The following is a 13,709-nucleotide window of genomic DNA, read 5'->3' as shown; positions in this document are numbered from 1 at the left end:
CAAACTTGAAGCCTTAGGAAAAAGTCACTTGTCGAAGTTGCTACACGCGAGGATTAAATCTAGAATCACGTGGTTATGGGACTAACTTTTTAGCAACAGAGCTATCCTATACCAAAATTTTCATGTTTCCTTTTTATATATTTTTTTCTTTGTAAATCATGGTGGCGTAAAGTCGTGGAGTGACATGACGATTGGAACTTCTCAAATGCATTTTTGAGGGAGGCAAAAACCCTACAGAAACACATTACATCGGATTCACAGAGAGCATATTTAACGGTTGATGCTACTGTTCTTGTTATTGTTGTTGATGGTATTGGTGATGATAGTGTTGATAGTAATGGTGGCGATAATTTAGCAATATATTATTGCATAGATTCATATCAACCCTGATTGAGTAAACCACTTATCAAAGGTGTTTCCGCCATGATCATACCGTTGTGTAATGAGTATTTAGGACTACATTATCTAATATACCCTCCCGTTTTAAAAGATGGTAAGGGTTTGTTTTAAGTTTGATCTGGCTGCTATTTCTATCAGATCTAGCAACTGCATAGATAGTCCATTAAATACATAGAGAATCTCTACTTCTACCGAAATATATACAAAAGAAATGTTGCATCACTATCCCAATAGTACTGGATAGTAAAGTACAGTATTGATAATTTATCAGTAAGATATTCTGCCTGCGAGTAAGTGAGCCTCTATATGGTCATTCGACTTGTTAGAAAGTGCAGGCAAATCTCCATAAAATTACACTCTGCCATCTTAAATAAGGAATAGTTACACTGGATAACATAATCCAAGATTGCCCCGAAAAGTCGAGATGACCAAAGCTGGAATGCTTTGGATTAAGTATACTTGATCAGTACTGACCTAAGATTAAGCAACAACACAACCACCACCTCCACCACCACCACCACGAGCAACAACAACTACAACATCCATATAATTGGATCAAAATAAAAAAAAGATTCTTACTTTGACAAAGAATGACAATACATTAAATAATCATCTTAAAAAGCATGTGATATTATCGAAGTTAAGATATAAGGATAAACATCACACAAAGAACCTATTCTAGCTACAGTCGGTAATCCCTGTTCCGGCAAGTAATATGGTATTAGCAGTGGCCACAAATATTTCAGGCTCTACGTAACTATATCTGATCAGTGATTGAGTAGTAGCATCACGATTAGAATCAATGGTATTTATGTGAAACAGTAGGACGAGACCAAAGTAGTGATGGTCTGTGCCAGTTAATAGGGAGTACAAAAAGTTCGCTAAGTGAAACGAATTATTTTGTTGTGAAGAAGAAAAGAAGTCCAATGTTTTTGGCGGAATCTTTCGTCAGAGAAAGATTAAATGATTAAGAAGGTGAAGGAGGAGAAGGAAGAAGAAGAGAAGGAGGAACAGACAGGTAAGCATGTCAGTATGAAGAAAGTAGGCAAAATAAAGAGATAATGAATATTGAACCCTTACAAAATATGAAAAAGAGGAGTAAATGGGAGACAAACATTCATGTATTCGACCAAAAACTAGTATTATAGCACGGTTTAAATTAATATTTCTATTTTACTTTCGGTTAAATTATGTTAGTTACTTTGCCAATGTTTTAGACTTGATCAAAACTATGAAGAAGAAAGAATTAAATGGACACAAGATTTATTTTGTATTCTCATAATTAAGAGGACGGGACGACAAAAGTTCACTAATATTGGGGAAGATGGTGTTTGTCAGTTGAGTACATACATACATACATACATACATACATGCATGCATGCATGCATACATACATACATACATACATACATGCATGCATGCATGCATGCATGCCTGTATACATATACATAAATATGTGTGTGTGTGTGTGTGTGTGTGTGTGTGTGTGTACAGGGGCAGTGAGTACAGTGTCTTTAAGCGCAGGTGCAAATTCTAAGCTCCCATCTTTAAAGCTTCTATCTTTAAACAGCAAATGCATTGTGGGATATTGTTTTGTTGTAAGAGGAGAGTTCCGACTGCAATATTTTCCTAAGTCTGATGTAATATTCTTGGGTCACTCTACCTTTATTCACAGTGCTTTCATATGATCCATTTTCGTCCATGCCTAGCTACTTGTAACATTCTTTGTGTGGAATGGGGGAGATAGAGAGACCGTTGATGCACAGGTTTTGAGTTTTGGGAATTAACTCTCCTCGTTCTTTAACCAAATATAAACATTGCTTTTGGCCAAATTCCATGCTTATATCAGCTGAAAATGTTGTTATTAATTTCAGTTGTTGTTTTTTTTTTTTGGCATTATTAACACTTTTAGCATAAATCTTCAGGTCGTCTACAAAGAAATTATGAGTGACATTGATACTTCTAGCAGTTTAATATCCTCGCATGTAACCATTTATCTTCTGCAGTAGGAACGATAATGGATTCAGTTCCAAAATTAAAAGAAGTACAAAAAGACTATCTCTCTGGAATATTCCCTTTGTAATGCCTATACTATCAGAAACGATTATTCTGTTCTCAGTTGTAAGGGTAAGAACTGTTGTCCATGTCTTTGTGAGTCCCTCTATGGCAGCAATTAAGGTAGCAGGTACGTTTGCCAGATGTAGGCACTTCAACAGCCATAAATGAGGGATAGAGTCGAATGCCTTGTTATAGGCAAGCCATACTGTCACAAGGTTTCTGCGTTGTTTTCTTTTTTCAGACAGTCCAGCTTTGTTTATTAAAAGTTGTTCGGCATATCCCCACACTCCCTTCTTTCCACCAGCCTGTTCATCAGTCACAATGTTGTTCGACTCACAATGGTCCTGGAGGATTTGCTTGAGGCAACTTGTGTACAGTTTCTACAAAATGTTTAGGCAAGCAATGGACTTGTAGTTTCCTGCCATCCCGGTGGTTTCATTTTTGGCAACAAGATTGGTCCTTGCTGTAGCAAACCAATTTGGTATACCAGTTCTGACCTTTTACAGTTCTTTTGAACATAAATATCAATTGGTTTCTATAAAATGTCAGCTTCTTGTACCAATATCCAACTATTAGGTCCCTTACAGGTGCCTTCCTATTCTGCAGTTTGCCTGCTGATATAGCGAAGGTTTCTGCATCAATTTTGTATGTTTTACTGTTAGTGTTTGGTACAGTATTCTTTCTCAATTGTATTTAATTATGATGTATTCAGGTTAAAACCACTCTTTTCGTTCCAAATTTATGACCAGAATGATTGTAGATCTTGGGAGGGAGCTTTCTTAATGGTAATATTTTCCTTCCTGATCTCTCTGTATAATGCTTGTGGATTGGAAACAAACTTGCGATTGATACTGGTTCGCTCAAAAATTCGCATGCGATAGCAGAGTTTCTCGCTCATCGTCCTGAGTTCATGTTTTAAAGTGATTAGCTTTCCCTCAAGAGCTCAGTGTGAAGAATTGCCATAAAGTTTCATTCGTTTTTGTCTAAGGTAGAGTTGGTGAAGTGTAAACTTATTTTTCTCCTTACATTTTTTTGTTGTAGTTAATCATTCAATATGGCGGCGCACGTTGTTGACATTTTCTTCTGGCTTTGTTTTCCATCTCGGTGTTTCCGTTTAGTAATTTCGTTACTTTGTTCACTGTAGACTTCTCTTATATGTTCTTTAAGAGTAATAACGGCAGTGTATATAAGAGTATTAATTTTCCAGTAATTAACATCACATGATCCCATGTGCTCTTCAGCAACATCGTTGATAGCCTTAAACATTAGATCGGTCGGATTTTTTCTCACTCGTGTTGGGAATAGTCTTTTGCTCAACGAATGCTTCGAGAAAGTAGCAAAATTTTTTGCGAATTGTAATTTCAAAATGTTTTTGAGTTGGATATATTCCGCAGTCTTCGCTACTGTGGAAGCTAAATTTGGAGACACTCGAATTTAGCGATGGCCGAGCGGTGGTTTGTTTGCATTATTTTTTACTCCACTTTTGACAGATTTTGACCCATTTTCAGTGTTTTGGGAGGATCGAGGGCCAGTTGAATTTTTTTGTTTTTTTCTAAAGATGCTTGTTGTCGGAGCTGTTTCACTGTGAAGGTATTTAAGTTGGGATGAGCTTCGTCCCAGTATTGCTTTAACTGCTTCATGTATCCGATTGAAGGGTCATCTCGGGCTTTTTCATAGCACCGAAGTAAATCTTGGGTTAGTTGTTGAATCCAAGTAAAATGAGAAGACTACTTACGTCGTTTTGAATAACTTACTGGTTAAGTGTTCATCGGTGGTGACGTTGTTACTTTCATCTGTGGTGGTGTTAGTTTCAGTCATAATCGTATTAGCGATACATATGATGCATGTATGTATGTACAAACGTTTGTGGAGGCGCAATGGCCCAGTGGTTAGGGCAGCAGACTCGCGGTCATAGGATCGCGGTTTCGATTCCCAGACCGGGCGTTGCGCGTGTTTATTGAGCGAAAACACCTAAAGCTCCACGAGGCTCCGGCAGGGGATGGTGGCGAACCCTGCTGTACTCTTTCACCACAACTTTCTCTCACTCTTACTTCCTGTTTCTGTTGTGCCTGTAATTCAAAGGGTCAGCCTTGTCACACTGTGTCATGCTGAATATCCCCGAGAACTGCGTTAAGGGTGCACGTGTCTGTGGAGTGCTCAGCCACTTGCACGTTAATTTCACGAGCAGGCTGTTCCGTTGATCGGATCAACTGGAACCCTTGGTGTCGTAAGCGACGGAGTACCAACAACAACAACATGTACGAACGTTGTTTCCATGCAACAAAATGGGTTTTTCGACATATTGATTCGGATTTCAAATTTTTAGATTTCACAGTATTGTAATTTAATGGCAGCTGCAGTTTAACAAACCAGTTATTGCTTTTGTTGTTTAGTCCCAGGTCAGTCAGTTGACATCCAGTAAACCAGTTGTTATTTAGCTCCCAAGTCAATCAGATATCCAGCAGAACAGTTGCTAATGACCAGCCCTAGGCTTGTGGCCAGTCCTTATCCAGCGAATTAGCTGTTTAGCCTTTGGTCAGTCCTTGTCCAGCATCCCACTTGTTATTTTTTAGCTCCAGGTCAGTCTGTGTCCAAGTATAGTTTTTTTTTGTTTTTTTTTTTAGTTGAAGGCTCAGTTCTTAACCAGCAGAAAAGTTGTCGTTGTCGTTTAACCCCAGGTAATTTCTAACCTAATAAACTTGTAACACAGCACCAATTCAGCATTTAACCAGTTACTTTATGATCAAAGGCTTTTCAGTTGTAACCATCCTGGCTTCTATTAAGTCATAGTGTAACTACGACTACTTTAAATAAAGTGGTATTCCCTTTCTTTTAAGAGCGTGATATTTTTTTTAAAGGGCTTTCTCGGATGTGAGTTGAGAAAGGTTTGGTAATTATTATTGGGTCATCCCATAAATAATGCGGATTTTTATACTTTTTTTCCAAAATTAAGATAAACAAAGTTCTTTTTTTTTATCTAAAATATACTCTCCTTCATATTCTACACTGCTCTTCCATCTATTTAGTAGACTTGCAACTTCCAAAATTCACTTATCCGTGACGAAAAATATTCCCCCACTACTGTTCTAACCTCGTCTACAAAATTCATGTATTTTCCAAATTATTTTGAAGACTGCGGAATAAATGATAATCAGATGGGGCAATGTCCGGCGAATATGGACGGTGGTGCATCGTTTCCCATTTAAACTGCTCCAGCGTTTGGAATGTCATCCTCGCTGTATGTAGCCGAGCATTATTCTGATGGAAGAACACCTTTCGTTTTGAAACCAAAGATGGTCATTTTTTCTTTTAGCACTGACTTGAATGGCTAATTGAATGTCCAAATCCAAGTTTTTCGGTTAGTTCCTCAACAGGTACGATGGGATTTTGTTCCACCAGGGTTTGCAGGACGACCTCGTCGGGCTCTACAGATCTTCCAGGACGTGGCTCTTCTTCTGGTTTACGATTATTGTCTAATTCCCATATATTGCATTAATATTCCTCTCACTTTCCGTTGCGTTGTTGCCTTTATTGAACTCATAAATCAAAATATTCCGAATATGCTCCTTTGTCACTCCCATTATAGCTTTGAAAAAATAACTGTTAAAATCGAACTGAACTCTTCCAAACTAAGAATAAGGAGAGGATAAAATTACCACCTGCTTTTATAGCAAGTTGATGCAGGTAGTCTATCCCGCCCACCTTCGACTTTTAGTTCATGCAATTGAAAAAACCGCATTATTAATGGGATGACCCAGTATTTTTAGCGAGTCAATCGAGCCCTTACCTTAGTAGCTTCTTGTTCAAGACACAGTGGCAGCTGTCGACAGATGGTAGTGACCGAGATGCAAATTTCTTTAATAAAGAATAAAAGGTGTCAGGGAACAGCGAGGTGTCAGGGAACAGCGAGGTGTCAGGGAACAGCATTGTTGGCAGATAATTGCAACGTTTCTCATTTTTAATGACTCATCGAAATGCCGATCAAACAAACCAATAATTAAAGACACTCCAGCCATGACGATCTTCTCTCATACAATAGATTATTTTATCATCCATCCAGTATTTTACATTTTTTTTTACTCTTAAATATGCCAAATCTTTCTTACATTCTAAGGTTGACGACACACTTTTGATTCACTAAAACAAAAAAAAGGAATGCTACACTACATACATACATACAAACATACATACGTTACATTACATATATGTATGTGTGTGCGTGTGCGTGCTGTTTAATTTTCAAAACTGAAACATCACAACTCCGTTAAATCGAATGTGTTCCAAGAGATGTGTGGGAGAGTAAATATCTCTGCTTACAATATGTAATTAATGTTTGGTGTTAATCCGAAAATGGTGGGAAGATCGAAGATAAATTACCTTGAATTCGATAATTTAACTACTCGCTCTAAAGTATTGTCACACACAAGGAAACCTTTCATTCAGTTGAGGATGAATGTGGGTGCTACATTTAGCTGTTCGTTGGACACGCAGCGTTGATTCGTTCAGCTTTCTCTAACGATGTTAGCGACATAGAGTTGCCTAATTGATTTTATATTCTCTTTGACATTAACATGTTATAGCTAGACAGTGTGTTTATTATTTAGATTTTTCAACGTGAAATTTAAAAAAAATACTTTCATTAAATTAATTTTCGCATTTCTTCATTTCGGTATCCATAAAATAAAGTATTTGTCAAATGCCAGAGTCGATGTAATCGACTGACACATTCTCTCTAAAATTACTCGCCTCGTGTCTCTATAGAAACTAATAAATTAATTTTGGGAAGTCGCTTAAACAATAAGGGAGGTAATTATTTCAAGGGCCACAACTCTGGATGCTTATATGGTTTCAAAATCATGGTGAATTCATTACTAAAAAAACCTAGTCTATGTATATGTATATTATGCATATATATACATATATATTATGCATATATATATATATATATACCTGTATATATGTATATATACATCTTCACATGTATATATATATATAGGTATATATATATAAATGTGTATGTATAGATGTATATGTATACATGCATATATATAGATGTATATGTATTTATGTATATCTATATATACAGGTATATATATATATAGATTTATATGCATATACATGTATATACGTATATATATATATATATATATATATATATATATATATATATATATATATATATATATATATATATATATATATATATGTGTATGTATAAATATATGTATGCATGCATGTATATATGTATATATATATGTTTGTACATATATATGTATGTATATATATATATATATGCATATATGGGTACAGGGCGTCACCAACTGTGTAAACAATATGATGTACGAATTTTTCCACGCACTAGATGATGGTCAGTCCATCTCCTTGCCCCTCTCATGGCTCGAACACTAGAAACATCTTTAATATCACGTTTTCTGATCAAAATATAATCTATAAGATGCCAGTGCTTAGATCTTGGGTGCATCCAGGTGGTTTTATATTTATTTTTCTGCTTAAAACAGAATGTCGGTGACAACGAGATTATGACTCGGCTTGTTAGGATTCTGGCTTCACCATCAACTTGAAAAAAAAACCCAGTTGTAATGCATCAACCTGCGTGTGGTGATGTTTGTAGCCCCACTAAAATTTTTGTTCAAGGTAAGTTACTTGAGATTGTCGGTTAGTTCATCTACCTTGGAAGCTCTGTTCAAAATGATGGAAAGCTTGATACTGAAATATAGCTGCGAATTCAAAGGGTAGCAAAAACATTTGGTGGCTTGGAGTCACGCGTTTGGTGCCAGCGACATACAACGAAGAATACAAAGCTGGCTCTTTACAAATCATTTGTCTTACCCTCCCTGTGCTATTCCTGTGATACTTGGACTTGTTATGAATGGCATTTTAAATTGTTAGAACAATTCCACCAAAAATGATTTCATCGCATTTTAAAAATTAAATGGAGTTCTTTTACTCCAAACACAGATGTCCTTGCATCTGCAGGCATCACCTCAATTAAAGCTATGATTCTGAGGAACTAAATGAGATGGTGTGGCCATATTGTTCGAATAGCAGATGAACGCATGCCGAAAAATTTGTTTTATGGTGAGCTTACAGAGGGGAAACGCTATCGGCGTAAACCTTAAAAAAAGGTTTAAGGACAGCATAAAGACTACTATGAAGTCACTTGGAATGGATCCAGAAGACATAGAAACCCTTGCTTCGGATCGGGTTGGATGGCGAACAAAAGTGTAGAGTGGAGTGAAAGCATTTGAAGAGGCCAAGATAACGCATGTAAGACTCAAAAGAGATCTAAGGAAGAATGTAACAATCGAAAAGGTGAATGACAATGAACTTTTTGTGTGCATACTCTGTGACAGACCATGCCTGCCTTATGCTGGGACTCAAATCTCATCTGCAAACCCATGGAAAACAAATCTCTACCAACTATTCTGCCTATATGAATGTGAATGTGTGAGATTACATGGATGTGAGTGTGTGTGTGATTACAGGGATGTGAGTGTGTGTGATTACATATTTTCGCATATATTCTTATGCATATGAGTATTCATTTATATATATATATGCCTTCATCTATGTCTGGTTCGACGTCTACTCAGTCTTACATATGTCTAAACTGATGCAAATGTGTGTTTGCTTGCGTTTGGGCAAACATGGAAATTTTGTGTATGCGTGAGTGCTTGTATGAACGTATTTTCATATTTTAGGTTAAGGTTGTAAGTTCATGTATATGTATTCATGTTATTTTATATGTGTGCTTAGGTATTAAGGCATGTACATACGTATGTATGTATATATATATATATATATATACATATATATATATATATATATATATATATATATATATATATATATATATTTTGTATATGTCTGTTTCCAGTACTTTTATGTATGGGAATGGAGGAATGAGAAAGAGAGTTCGCGCGAGCATGTGTGTAGAAAGGCAATATCTATGACGTTTTTTTATGATTCTACTAAGTGTGAGTGATGTGGATAGCTAGATGAATTTAGTTTGAGTAATGTGTAAATAAAAATGCTATAGTTCAGTGCAAGACGGTAGGGTGTGGGGAAATACACGGACAAGGTTAGAATTCCAAAAAGATGCAGTTCTCAAGCACAAGAATTCGGTAAAATACTAGGAATGAAGTAAAGTCTGTTAGATAATTTACATGGCAGGTAAGCAAGAGAGAGAGAGAGAGAGATAGAGAGAGAGAGAGAGAGAGAGAGAGAGAGAGAGAGAGAGAGAGAGATGGTGAGGGAGGGAGGGAGTCTCATTGAAAGAGATATATAAAGATGACAAGTTGAGAAGAATCGCTATTGCAATAATGATGAAAGGCTGAGAGAAGGCTAACATTTATGGGTAAAGTCCATCTGTCAATTTGTGCATGAAGTGTGCACTACTTTATTTTGGATTCGGTCTGTAAATGAATGGAATTGACAGTTGATTCCCTGGCGTGTTAGCAATAATCAACCACGAGGCATATATCTGTCTTCTGGAACGTCTACGGATGTTCATAGTTCAATGTTTTTCATGGAAGACCGAAAGAGGAAACGTTATCTTTCGAATACAGATTCGTCTGCATTGAGCAAGTGATATTCATGACATCGTCAGAAATATTTCAAGCAAGACTACTTAGAGATGGAGAGGATTTGAGTTATATATTGTTATATATTGTTGATGAGGAGAGCAGTAGTTGACGGAATTTCGTTCCTTTGACTTGTGTGTTATCTGATTAATAACACTGGTGCTGAATCAAATGGAGTTGTTGCAGTCGTTTGTGAAATGCTTTTAAAGGTCTTCATTAGAAGCTGGGCAGGTGGAGTTCATTAACCGGTGGGTGCTGAGCCCGTCTAGGAGAGGAAAACCCTGATTCCGAACCTCCGTTGCCTTGCGGCCATACCCATCCATGGTAATGGCTTTGACATAAACACCGAGGAAAAACCTAGAGTCGGACCCTTGTGGCAACTTCTACTATGACGCTGGTGCCAAACTGTAACGGCCGTGCTATTCCTTTTGACCCATCGATGACGTGGAGAGTGGGGACACACTGCATGGGCATTAATCTGTCCGTCATACCATATTGCCCAGGCTTGGATCTTATCAAACACACTATACTCGAAAGATAGAACCGGAAAGCAATAACTCAACCAGCAGCAGGCTTGCGTGACAAAGATTACCATTTACGTATTGGACTGTTCAACCACAGACAACATTGCTCAAGTGGGGGGGGGCAACTAGGACCTTCAACCATAGACATTAATGACAGACGAAGACCACGTTATCTGGGGATTTTGATATGTTCAGAATATATGCGGTAGCAGTATAAAAGATGTAATTTGTCAATAAGGACAACAGTGTACATGCTAGTGTTAAAAACAGATGTGTATAAAAAGGTGTTCAGAAGAAAAGCAATGTAAAAAGATTGAATAACCGGAAAAAAATGATGAAATATATAAAAGAAACCGAGGATGGCCATATCTATAGCATTCTGGTGAACTAGTGGAAAGGACGCTGTTTTGTATCATATCACTGGTGTTATATTGAGAACATGACCAAAGTCTTAAACACATAGCTCTTCTTTAGCTTCAAATTAGCCCTGATAGAAGCACGTCATCTTTACCAAACTGTTTTTTTATGGTCTTTTGGATAGAGTGGTCACATAGAGTCTCCTAGTTGGCTCGATTAGGTTGTAAACAGTTACTTTGAGTGTTATAGTTTACTGCTTAAAGGAGGGGCAGCCATGAAGGAAGAATCCATGGGAGGAGGAGAAGTTAAGGTACGAGTATTTAGTCTGTGTGTTTATAGTGGACGGCAGTGGTGAGAGCGGAGTTAGAGACAGTGCAGGCGAATTCAAGAGCAGGATGGAAGGATTGGCCAAAGAAGAGGAAGGAGTCAAGATGTTCATATACATACATACATACATACATACATACATACATACATACATACATACATACATCTCTCTCTGTCCTTCATTCTTCAATCCCTGTGCTCCCTACCTCTCTCTGTTCCTCGGTTTTTTGTCCGTGTTGTCGCATTTATTCGCTCACTTTCTTCTAAAAATTTAATGCTCTTAGCTTAGATTTTTGGCACCTCCTAATTTTGAACAGTCTCAACTCTAATAGGCCGAAACTGTACTGATGATTGGAAGTTTGACAGAAGAATAGAAAGCCAGGAATTTCCGTCCTGATTTTCCTGTCCTTCCTTGTATCGTCCTTCTGTCCGTATGTTTTCATTGTCCGTTACATTCTTGTTCCGTTTTTTGATACACACACACACACACACACACACACACACACACACACACACACACACACACACTCACACACACACACATATATATATATATATATATATATATATATATATATATATATATAATATTTAATAACAGTTTGAACTACACGACTTAAAGTTTCCTGTGCGTATAGAACGCGTTCATCTCATTAAATCCTTTCGAAACAAATTCAAGATGGCTTCTAGATGTTGGGCTTCTTTAATCTGTCTCAAATCTCCCATTCTTCTGATATCTGCTGTGATGGACGCGTCATGTGCGCCTTCGAAACTTTGAGTCTTATGGAGCTGACTCAAACTCTTAAAAATGTAAGACCTACCAAGCATGTTGAATGCTACATTCTTCCGTTTGTTCTTTTATTCGTAACCGTGTGGTAAGAAACTTTCTTGCCAACTCAATGGTTCATGGTTCAGCCCCACTGCGTGGCACCTTCAGCAAGTGTCTTCTACTATAGCTCGGGTCAGCCAAAGCCTTGTGAGAGGATTTGGTAGACGGATTTTGTGTGTTTCTATTTGACCCCCACCACCGCTTGGCGATCGGTGTTAGTATGTTTACATCCCCGTAACTTAGCCATTCAGCAAAAAAAACCATAGAATTAGTACTACGCTTAAAAAGAAAAGTCGTGGGATCAATTTGTTCAACTAAATCCTTTCAAGGCGGTGCTTCAGGATGGCCGCAGTCAAATTACTGAAACATACAAAAGAATAAAAGAATATATAACGCAGGCGTGACTGTGTGGTAAGAAGTTTGCTTTCCAACCACATGGTACCGGTTTCAGTCCCACTGTGTAGCACCTTCGACAAGTGTCTTCTACTATAGCCTCAGGATGACCAAAGTCTTGTGAGTGGATGTGATAGACAGAAACTAAAAAACATTTAAGGCGGTGGTCCAGCATTGTCGCAGCCAAATGACTGAAACATGTAAAAGAGTAAAAGAAAAGTAAAAGAATATATATATATATATATATATATACATATACATACATGTACATGCCTTAATACCGAAGCGCACACATAAAGTAACATAAATACATATACATGAACTTACAAGCTTAACCTAAAATATGAAAATACGTTCATGCAAGCACTCACGCATACACAAAGTTTCCATGTTTACCCAAACGCAAGCAAACACACATTTGCATCAGTTTAGACATATGTAAGACTGAGCAGACGTCGAACCAGAGATAGATGAACGCATATATATATATATATATATATATATATATATATATATATATATATATATAAATATAAATGAATACTCATATGCGTAAGAATATATGCGAAAATATGTAATCACACACACTCACATCCATGTGATCTCACACATTCACATTCATATATATATATATATATATATATATATATATATATATATATATATTCTCTCTTTCCTTTCCCGAGCGTCCAATAACACTATCCGTATCACGTCCTCACTTTGTTGTTTTTTGTTATTGTTTTTTGTGTTTTTTTTTTACTATATATATATATATATATATATATATATAGCTATGATTGACCGTTGACCGAACACTATTCAATTTTTTTTCTCCGTGTTTTTCTCCTTGTCTCCGTATTCTTTCTGTTGAAGAGCGTAGCTCGAAACGTTAAAGACTTTCCGTATTCCCGAGCGTCATACTAATACATCCTTTTGTTGTTTACACCACCTGTCCTCGTCTGTTGTTGTTTTTTCGTACATTCTCCCATATATATATATATATATATATATATATATATATATATATATATATATATATATATATATATATATACATATATATATACATACATACATACATACATACATACAACAACGTGGCATCAAAAAGTTCTCAGACTATTTCTGCAGCGCGCCAACAGACGGCAGCACACAGTTGCATGCGCAATGAGAGCTAGCAGAGAACTTCATGAGGCAGTGTGCCGAGTCACATCGCAG

General features: G+C 36.9%; 1 pseudogene; it reads right to left on the bottom strand.

The window, feature by feature from the left end:
• Window positions 1-4,275, bottom strand: part of LOC149135612 (histone-lysine N-methyltransferase SETMAR pseudogene) — a 5,774-nt pseudogene extending 1,499 nt beyond the window's left edge.
• Window positions 4,276-13,709: the final 9,434 nt, after the last annotated feature.

This window comes from Octopus bimaculoides, chromosome 5 (assembly GCF_046866305.1).
Source record: "Octopus bimaculoides isolate indiv1 chromosome 5, ASM4686630v1, whole genome shotgun sequence".
NCBI classification, from domain to species: Eukaryota; Metazoa; Mollusca; class Cephalopoda; order Octopoda; family Octopodidae; genus Octopus; species Octopus bimaculoides.
This window is presented reverse-complemented; position numbering and strand designations above follow the sequence as displayed.